General features: G+C 38.7%; 1 pseudogene; it reads left to right on the top strand.

Annotated features, from left to right (window-relative positions):
• Positions 1–541: 541 nt before the first annotated feature.
• Positions 542–10,650, top strand: LOC129397868 (uncharacterized; annotated as a pseudogene).
• Positions 10,651–11,136: the final 486 nt, after the last annotated feature.

Below are 11,136 nucleotides of genomic sequence, written 5' to 3'. Positions count from 1 at the left end.
GTCAGCTGCCCCCAAAATAGAGAGATTATTCTAAATGATCTAAGTGAACTCAGGATAATCATCTGAGTCCTTAAAAGTAACAGAAGAATGCAAAAGGGCCCATTAGAGATATGTGGCAGATGTGTAAAGGAGGAGAGAGAAGGAGGGAGAGGAGATCAGAGAGATTCAAAGCATGAAAAAGACAAGCGATTGATAGCTTTTTTTTTGTATTTCCCAAATATTCTCTGGGATTTTTTTTTAATTTTGTTTATCATGTTTTTTTTTAAATTATACTTTAAGTTCTGGGATACATGTGCAGAACGTACAGGTTTGTTACATAGGTATACACGTGCTATGGTGGTTTGCTGCACCCATCAACCCGTCATCTACATTAGTTATTTCTCCTAATGTTATCCCTTCCCTAGCCCCCCACCCCCTCAACAGGCCCCAGTGTGTGATGTTCCCCTTCCTGTGTCCATGTGTTCTCACTGTTCAGCTTCCACATATGAGTGAGAACATGCGGTGTTTGGTTTTCTGTTCCTGTGTTAGTTTGCTGAGGATGATGGTTTCCAGCCTCATCTATGCGCCTGTAAAGATAGCTTTAAAAGAAGAAGGTAAGGTAAGTGGGTGGCCTCTGGAAGTTGAGAATCACCCCAGACTGACAAGCTGCAAAGAAATGGAAACCTGAGTGCTACCATCACATAGGACTGAATTCTGCCAGGAACTCACTCAAAGAACCTGGAAGCAGATTCATCTTCAGAGCATGGAAAGAAACACGATCTTACTGATGCCTTAATTTGAGCCTGGTGAGACCTTCGTCAGAATTCCAACTTACAGAACTGTGAGATAATAAATAAAATTGTGGTAACTTGTCGTAGCAATGTTAGACAACGTATAACAAAATGATAATTTATAGTCTCACTCTAGGGAAAAAAAAGCATTTATTCAGTGTTTGGTTAATACTCCTTAATCTTTGGGCTGAACATAACAATAGTGAACATGAAAAAGTCACTCTCCTCATTGAGCATAATTCTATTATAATTACCTCCCCATTATGGTGTTAGCATAAACCTTCTCATCTCCAGTAATTTGCGTGACTGCAAGTAGCCCAGTGATGAATCAGTACACATTATGATTTGTGCAGAGATTAACATTACCTTTGTTACAACAGATTGACTATTTCCTACTAATTTTAGGATTCATGTTTATAACCTACCCGAGCAGCAGGTTCTCTGAAATTGTTTTCCGTCCGTGGATTGACAGTACACTGTTTTTCTAGAATGGCTATGGGACATTCAATATTATTTTGAGAAGTTAGATTGTCTGATGGGAAGAAGTGACAAGTTAATCTAAACTGAGTTTTTCTCTTAATTTTTTTTAAGTGACAGCAAAAAAACCCCTGCAATATATAAAAATGATATTTAGTTTTCTTAAGTTTCTCTCAAATTACATATTATTTCAGCTTCTTAATGCAAAATTATATCCATATTCTTAGTCAATAGTATGCACAATGATTAAAGACTAAGTTCTCTGTAAGGGAAGGGGTTTTAAAAATATTAAGATAGTTTTCTTGCTAACCTTTCTGATAATCAAAGTTTCATTCTGGTGTGCCCTAGATGTCTGTGTCTTTTTTTTCTTTCTTGGATTGAGAAGACAGGAGGAGGTTGAAGATTATGACATTACTGAATTAGTTTACATAGAAAAAAAGAGACTGTGCTCTTGTTTATATAGGGGTGAGGATTAGAAATATTTCTAAAATAAATGCAAAGAGTTTTGAGTTTTGAAAATGTGAAAGGCTGTTGAGTTGTTTTGATAAAATATTTTCTATAATAATTTTCCTTCATTTAGTGTGTCAAAAAGGTCTCAGTTCACAGCGTTTTTCCCACTATTGAGAGGACACCCTCTCATCTATAACATCATAGCCTGGATATTTGCTTTTTATTGTAGATAGAGGCTGTTTAAGAGGAGAATAAAAAAGGAATCACCCATAGACAATTGTGAAAAAATAAACAAAAAGAAATCACGGGAGTGAAATATCATATTTTTCTTCAAATTTTAACCTTTCCGTGCCTTGGTAGAAATGGAAAGTTTTCTTACATAAGGGACGTGAGGTGGAATCTTGCTTGGGATTCTCATTTAGTGTTCTTGGAGGGAACCACTATGCAGAGATACTTTGTAGACATGGCTTAATCCAGCCCAGTAGAAAAAGTGAAAGGTTGAGCAGCTGAAGAGAGGACCTTCCCACATGGTACTAAGATGCGGCATGGTACCGAATTGGACAAGGTTATGCATAGCAAACTTGAGATATGTCTTCCCAGGTAAAAGGCTGGATGAACTGTGGGAATGACACAGATTCTAAGGCCTGAAGCCTGGAACATTCCGAGAACAACTGAGTCTTCAAGGAGATAGAGTTGATCCCCAAAATACAGATTGTTTAACAGTTACAAATGCTGCTCTAGCCAGCAAGAAATGGGACACTGTCTTGAGAGCCAGAGAGAGTCAGACACACTGCCATCAGTCCCTGACCTGCTAACTTATGAGGAAGCCACCCACTTTCACTTGCCCAGCCAGACATGTCTATGGAATAGATATGAAAGGGAGATGGAAGGCAGAAAATCTGACATTCAAGCTGTTACATTATTACTATTAAAAAGAAATAAAATATTTGATTTTCTGAATCTTATTAAGATTTAAATCAGCTTGAACTAAAGGTTATATGAAAGTTATTTTTTTTCACCATTAGCTAGCACATGGAAGATCATGATAGGACCAGAAGAGTTATAGACAACTCAGAGGCATGATATTCGCTTTATATATTCAGTATTAGTGCAAGTTAAATCTGTCACCCCATCTTATGTATGTTTTAGAAGATCCTTTCTCCTTCATGAGCTTGCGATTTACTACAACTATGTTTCATATATATGATATGTATATATATACATATATGTGTATATATGTGTGTATAAATAGATATATTTTATATATATGTGTATATACATGTGTATATATATATGTATATATACACATATATATAAAAAATATATATTACATTCAGTCAAGATTTCTGCTTCAACTCTTCCCTGGTGACATATAAAAACTAGTATTTAGATAATAATCACAACACTTTATATTTGTACAATTCTTTATAGATTTAATGTTTTTTTAAATGTATCATTTCTCTTGATTCTGTAAAAACTCTGTGAAATAAGTCCTGTATGATTCTACAGCTTAAACTGGCATAGATTACCCAGGCGTACCACTGTTGTAGTACGAGAGAGGAAACCACTGGACTGCCTCATTGTGCGTGGCTCACAGGATTAGTTACAATGATGAACAATGTAAGTGAACAACAGCAACCTTTTTTTTTGCCACATACCTCCTTCTTATATATTGTATACTGATTCCTTCATTTAATCTTTACAGAATCTCCATCAATACTTTGATGAACTATATACAACATATAAGAAGGTAATGTGTGGCCAGGCAAAAACACTTACTGCTGTTTGCTTATCTTGTTTATCATTATAAGTAACCCTGTGAGGCATACACAATAAGGCAGTCCAATTTTTTTTATTAGTATGCTTATTTTTCAGAGAGGTCATCTCAGAGGTGGTACTTTTATACCTGTTTCAGAAAATTTTCTACAAAGTCTTATATTTGATTTTATTCCAAATGTTGGAGGATTAAAGGATTTGAAAATCCAGAAATATTCATTAATCAAATAAATTGATTTATAATTCATAAATACAGATCCCAGAAACCATTTCCAGGAGCAGTTGTTAGTTCCTTTTGGCAGCCACTTTTATCAGTTGACTTTTAAAAGATTAATCAAGTCAAGATACAATTTTCCATCATAAACACTTGTTTCATTTGGTAATTTCATAAAAATCACATTTTGTCTCTAAGATATTCTGAGATTGTTGAGTAATTTTGTACCTATTACTTTGGATATACAGCAATCGATGCTTTTAAATATATTCAATAAAATATGTTTTTCCTAAAATGTGTCTACCTAGCCCAAATCTGTAACTTGCTTTGATACACACACACACACACACACACACAGAGACACACACACGTACACGCATTCTATTCTGTTAAGAACAGCAAAGGTGCCAAAGTGTCAACATTTCTTTTTTTATCTGTTTAAAATGACATCTCTTCCATATAATGTCTTCCCCTTTCAGTATTTGAATTTGTAATCTTCTTGGTAATTATGGAAATGTTAACATAGTTAAATAAAGATCTATGTTTGCTAAATTAGTAAGAGATTAGAGATATCATAATTCTTTTTTTAAAAAAATTATCAAACCAGCATAACAGGTTTTCTTGGGTGGATAAAGGCCCTTAAGGAAACTGTAGTTGCTCTTTTCACTTTATTCATAGCTCCCTCAGTTACAAATATGTTCTTGGCATTTTCTTTTATTGGAATTGCCTCATGTTAACCAATTTAGGTAAAAAGATAATATCCAAAGAGGAATTAATGTGAAAATTTTATTTTATTAACAATTCCACTGTATTATTTCAACAAACTATAAATATTGTGCATTTTGTTCAAACTTATAGATTGTTCTAAGTTACTAATCTAGACTGCAAAAATACAAACAGAAAATACATTTTAATACAAGGATCTAGTTTCCATTAGACATTTTTTACATATTTATACCTGTGTTTCCTGAAACACTATATAAGTTACTGATCATTTAATATTAAAAACAGAGGCATAAGTTTTATTAAAAAGGGTACATTTAAGAAAATTTAGTGTTCAGCTATTGAGCCTCTATTATTTGTGCATTTTTGAACTGCATAGGCATTTATTGTTCTAGGTTACATAATTTTGCCTGTTCTAAAATAACAGAATTATTATCTATTATGAACACTTCTATCCACACAAACCAGAAAAGCTAGAAGAAATGGATAAATTTCTAAAAACATACAGCTTTCTAAGAGTGAACAAGGAAGAAATTAAAACCCTGAGTAGACCAATAACAACTTCTGAAATTGAATGAATAATAAAAAGCTTATCAACCAAAAAGCCATGGAAAATAAATAAAATGCCCAAAGAAAAATAAATCATCTTACCAAAAAGACACATGCATTTGTATGTTCATTGCAGCACTATTCACAACAGCAAAGATACAAGATCAACCAAGATGCCCATCACCAAAGAACTGTAAAATAAAATCATATAAACCATGGAATACAATTCATGAAAAAGAATGAACACATATCCTTTGCAGTAACATGGATGCAGTTGGAGGCCATTATCCTAAGTGAACTACTGCAGGAATGAAAAACCAAATACTCCATGCTCTCACTTATAAGTGGGAGCCAAACATTGACTACACATGGCACAAAGATGGGAGCAATAGACAATGGGGACCGCTTAAGAGGAGAGGTTTAGAGGGAGCATGGGTTATAAAGCTACCTATCAGGTACTATGCTCACTACCTTGTTGATGGGATCACTCATTCCTCAAGCCTCAATGACACACAATTACCCATGTAACAAACCTTCACATGTGCTCTCTGACATTAAAATAAAAGTAGAAAAGAAGAAGAAAAAGAAATAGACTCAGCTCTCCATAGGTTAGTAACTTTAGAGAAGCAAAAATCCTCCTTTGACCTAGTGTTTGCATCTGTAACTTAAAAAAATATTAACCAGAATGTATCAGACTTTATTCTAGATATCAAATATTATTTGTTCTTATTGACTGAACTTTCACTAAATCAGAACCTTCCCCTTTACCTCTTCACTGTATTGTAACCCAAAGCAACAACATTTCCTTCAGTGAAAACCATGCCTTATATTTTACTGTTTTTTTCTTCTACTGCTTAATTGTACCAGCAACATAACTGATATACACATCTATATGGCATATTCCATCCAGTATTCTCTATCCATTTAGCAGTTACATTCTCCATTCTTGAATCATAAGATGCACAAACCATATTCTTGGACTTTCATCATTCTGAGATAAATTTAGATAATACAAAGAAAGTGCTTTTTTGAAGAACAAAAATGGAGGAATATCAACAGTTTCTCTGTTTTCACTTAACTAGAACTGGAATCAGTTGTACATATCAGGGCATTCAATGCGTTAGCATTCTTCCTTATTTCTTGTACTTTATGCTTTATGCTTTATTTCCCTCGTTTCCTGTATGCTTAGAGTCCATCACTTAATATTCAGTCTGTCCTTAAACAACACTTTCATTTCTATTTTCTGATATCTGAAGTCACATAAGCATGGAAAATGCCAAAATCTGTCAACTGCATTACTGACCAATTTTACAGAATAATTAGAAGGAGACAGATCATTGTCACCAATATCTGTAACAGCAATAATGTCTTCAAAACTGTCAACAATCTTAGTTTTCTTATTCAAGGCTTATTTCTGCTTTCAAAAATAAACATTTTGAGCTTGTAAACTCTGGTGAATAGAAGAAACAGCTTCCCCATCCCCAGTAGTGGCAGCATCCCTCCCTGACCCATGCTGCCATCAGCCTTTCCAACTTTATTTGAGAAGATAAGCCCTGCGCTGCCTGCGGCAACAGTGATGGCCTCCCCTCAGGCGGTTGCAAGATAATGTGATTCTCCTACAAACCACCCTCAACACCCTTGTTTGCTTCTAGACCTATAACTGGAGTAAATTCCTGGTGAGCCTCTAGAGGTGAGGTTCAGAGTGTGACCCATGAGGAGGTTTGCTATGCTCAAAAAGAACTGCTTGAGTTTTCTAATTTATATAAGCAGAAACCTGGAGAACAGGCATGGTATTGACTATTAAGGGTGTGGGATGATGGTGGAAGGAACACAGAGTCGGATCAGGCTGAAATCTATTGATTTGTGACCACTAAGCAGGAACTCTGAATTTAATGTTGCAGCTTGGGAGTTAAAAAAGGTTCTAATAGTTTATTTTCTTGGTTAGCTGAAATATGGATTAAAATATGGCCCACTGTGAGTGAGCCGGAAATGCCTGATCTTCCTTGGTTTAATGTAGGGGAAGGGATCAAAAGGCTTAGGGAGATTGGGATGGTGGAGTGGGTTAGTCACTTTAGACTTACTCATCCCAGCTGGGAGGGTCTAGAAGACACACCCGTGACCAATGCTTTGTGAAACAGATTTGCAAAGACAGCACCTGGATCTTGGAAGAGTCCTGTAATTTGTCTTTCCTGTATGTCAGATCTAACAGTGGGAACCGCAGTCACTGAACAATAAAATTTAAATGCAGTGTGAATAATTGGATCCCAAGGTGGCAGGAGCCAAGTGGTGGCACTCAACCATCAAAGACAAGTTGGGTGTAGCTATTGTAATGGACAGCAGAGGCAAAGCAGCAATCAGAATACTCTGACTCATGTAGAGATCTGACATTGGTTAATTAATTACGGTGCTCCTAGAAGTGAAATTGATAGGAAGCCTACTACATTCCTACTTAATTTGTATAAACAGAAAACTTCCAGATCAAGTGGACAAAAGACTAATTTGAATTACAAAAACAGAATCACAGCCCCTCAATCAATTTCCAGGTTTGAGCCAGTTTACAAACCCAGAACCCCTTGAATGAAGGGGAGGCTGGGTCACCTTGAGAAGGACCCCACTACACCACTGACAATTTATGCGTTAATTTTTCTCCTAACTATCCCCAAGGAGACCTCCAGTCTTTCACCAGGGTAACTGTGCATTGGGGAAAGGGAAATTATCAAACATTTTGGGGATTACTGTACACTGGCTCTGAGCTGACATTGATTCCAGGGGACCCAAAACATTATTGTGGTCCTCCAGTTAAGGTAGGGGTTCATGGAGGTCAGATAATTAATGGAGTTTTAGCTCAGGTCCAACTTACAGTGGGTCCAGTGGATTCCTGGACTCATCTTGTGGTCATGTCACCAGTGCCAGAATGCATAATTGGCATAGACATACTTAGCAGCTGGCAGAAACTCCACATTGGCTTCCTTAGTGGTAGGGTGAGGGCTATTATGGTGGGAAAGTCCAAATGGAAACCATTAGAGTTACTGATACCTAGAAAATTAGTAAATCAAAACCAATATCACATCCTTGGAGGGATTGCAGAGATTAGTGCCACCATCAAGGACTTGAAAGATGCAGAAGTGGTGATTCCTACCATATCCTCATTCAGTTCTCCCATTCGGCCTTGCAGAAGATAGATGGATCTTTGAGAATGACAGTGGATTATCATAATGTTAACCAAGTGGTGATTCCAATTGCAGCTGCTATACCAGATGTGGTTTCATTGCTTGGGCAAATTAACACATCTCCTGGTACCCGGTATGCAGCCATCGATTTGGCAAATGCCTTTTTCTTCATTCCTGTCCATAAGGCCCACCAGGAGCAATTTGCCTTCAGCTGGCAAGGCCAGCAATATCCCTTTACTGTCCTATCTAAGGGTTATATCAACTCTCCTGCTTTGTGTCATATTCTTGATTGCTTTTCACTTCCACAAGATATCACACTGGTCCATTATATTGATGACATTATGCTGACTGGATCCAGTAAGCAAGAAGTAGCAAACACACTGGACTTTTTGGTGAGACATTTGCATGCCAGAGGATGGGAAATAAATCCAACTAAAATTCAGGAAACTTCTACCTCAGTAAAATTTCTAGGGGTCCAGTGGTGTGGGGCCTGCCAGGATATTCCTTCTAAGGTGAAGAACAAGTTGTTGCATTTGGCCACTCCTACAACCAAGAAGGAGGCACAATGCCTAGTGGGCCTATTTGGGTTTTGGAGGCAACACATTCCTCATTTGGGTGTGCTACTTCAGCTTATTTATTGAGTGACCCAAAAGGCTACCAGTTTTGAGTGGTGTCCAGAACAGGAAAAGGCTCTGCAACAGTTCCAGGCTGCTGTGCAAGCTGCTCTGCTACTCGGGCCATATGACCCAGCAGATTCAATGGTGTTTGAGGTGTCAGTGGCAGACAGGGATGCTGTTTGGAGCTATTGACAGGTCCCCACAGGTGAATTACAGTGGAAGCTTCTAGGGTTTTGAAGCAAGGCCCTGCCATCTTCTTCAGGTAACTACTCTTCTTTTGAGAGACAGCTCTTGGCCTATTACTGGGCTTTGGTGGAAACTGAACATTTAATTATGGATCATCAAGTCACCATGTGACCTGAACTGCCCTTCATGAACTGGGTACTTTCTGACCCATCTATCCATAAAGTGGGACATATACAGCAGCATTCCATCATCAAATGGAAGTGGTATATACATGATCGGGCTTAAACATGTCCTGAAGGCACAAGTAAGTTACATGAAAAAGTAGCTCAAATGCCCATAGTCTCCACTCCTGCCACCCTGACTTCTCTCCCCCAGCCTGCACCAATGGCCTCACTGGGAGTTCCTTATGGTCAGTTGACAGGGGAAGAGAAGACTAGGGCCTGGTTCACAGATGGTTCTGCATGATATGTAGGCACCATCTGAAAGTGGACAGTGACAGCACTACAGCCCCTTTCTAGGACAAACCGAAGGACAGCGGTGAAGGGAAATCTTCCCAGTGGGCAGAACTTCGAGCAATGCACGTGGTTGTACACTTTGCATGGAAGGAGAAATGGCCAAATGAGCAATTACATACTAATGTATGGGCTGTAACCAATGCTTTAGAAGGATGGTCAGGGATTTGGAAGAAGCATGATTGGAAAATTGGTGACAAAGAAGTCTGGGGAAGAGATATGTGGATGGACTTCTCTGAGTGGTCAAAAACTGTGAAGATATTTGTATCCCACATGAGTGCTCACCAATGGATGACCTCAGTAGAGGAGAATTGTAATGATAATGTGGATAGGATCACCCATTCTGTGGACACCACTCAGCCTCTTTTCCCAGCCACCCCTGTCATGGCACAATGGGCTCACTAACAAAGTGGCCATGGTGGCAGGGACAGAGGATACATATGGGCTCAGCAACATGGACTTCCACTCACCAAAGCTGACCTCACTACAGCCACTGCTGAGTGCCCAGTTTGTCAGCAGCAGAGACCAACACTGAGCCCTCAATGTGGCACCATTCCTCAGGATGATCAGTCAGCTACTTGGAGGAAGGTTGATTATATTGGACCTCTTCCATCATGGAAAGGGCAGAGGTTTGTGCTCACTGGAATAGACACTTCCTCTGGATAAGGGTTTGCCTATCCTGCACACAATGCTTCTGCCAAGACTACCATCTGTGGATTCATGGAATGCCTTATCCACCATCATGGTATTCCACACAGCATTGCCTCTGACCAAAACACTCACTTTACAGCTAAATAAGGGCCACAGTGGGCTCAGGCTCATGGAATTCACTGGTCTTACTATGTTCCCCATCATCCTGAAGCAGTAGATTTATAGAACAGTGGAATGGCCTTTTGAAGTCACAATTACAATGCCAACTAGGTGACAATACTTTTTAGGGCTGGGAAAAAGTTCTCCAGAAGACCGTGTATGCTCTGAATCTGTGTCCAATGTATGCTACCATTTCTCCCACAGCCAGGATTCATGGGTCCAGAAATCCTGGGGTGGAAGTGAAAGTGGCACCACTCACCATCACCCCTAGTTATCCACTAGCAAAATTTTTGTTTCCTATTCCTGCAACATTACCTTCTGCTGGCCTAGAGGCCTTAGTTCCAGAGGGAGGAATCTGCCACCAGGAGACACAAAAATTATTCCATTAAACTAAAAATTAAGATTGCCATCTGGACACTTTGGGCTCCTCCAACCTTTAAGTCAACAGTCTAAGAAGGGAGTTACTGTGTTGGCTGGTGTGATTGGCCTGGACTATCAAGATGAAATCAGTCTACTACTCCACAATGAAGGTAAGGAAGCATATTGTGGAATACAGGAGATCCCTTGGAGTGACTCTTAATATTACCATGCCCTGTGATTAAGGTCAGTGAGAAACTACAGCAACCCAATCTAGGCAGGACTACAAATGGCCCAGACCCTTCAGGAATGAAGGTTTGGGTGACTCTACCAGGAATAAAACCACGACCTGCTGAGGTGCTTGCTTAAGGTAGAGGGAATACAGAATGGGTAGTACAAGCAGGTGGTAATCAATACCGGCTACGACCACGTGACCATTTGCAGAACTGAGGACTGTAATTGTCGTATTTCCTCCTCCTCTTGTTAAAAAACGTGTTTGTGAATGTATACACTTGTACTAAGAAA

The sequence above is a fragment of the Pan paniscus genome, chromosome 4 (genome assembly GCF_029289425.2).
Source record: "Pan paniscus chromosome 4, NHGRI_mPanPan1-v2.0_pri, whole genome shotgun sequence".
In the NCBI taxonomy this organism is placed as follows: domain Eukaryota; kingdom Metazoa; phylum Chordata; class Mammalia; order Primates; family Hominidae; genus Pan; species Pan paniscus.
This window is presented reverse-complemented; position numbering and strand designations above follow the sequence as displayed.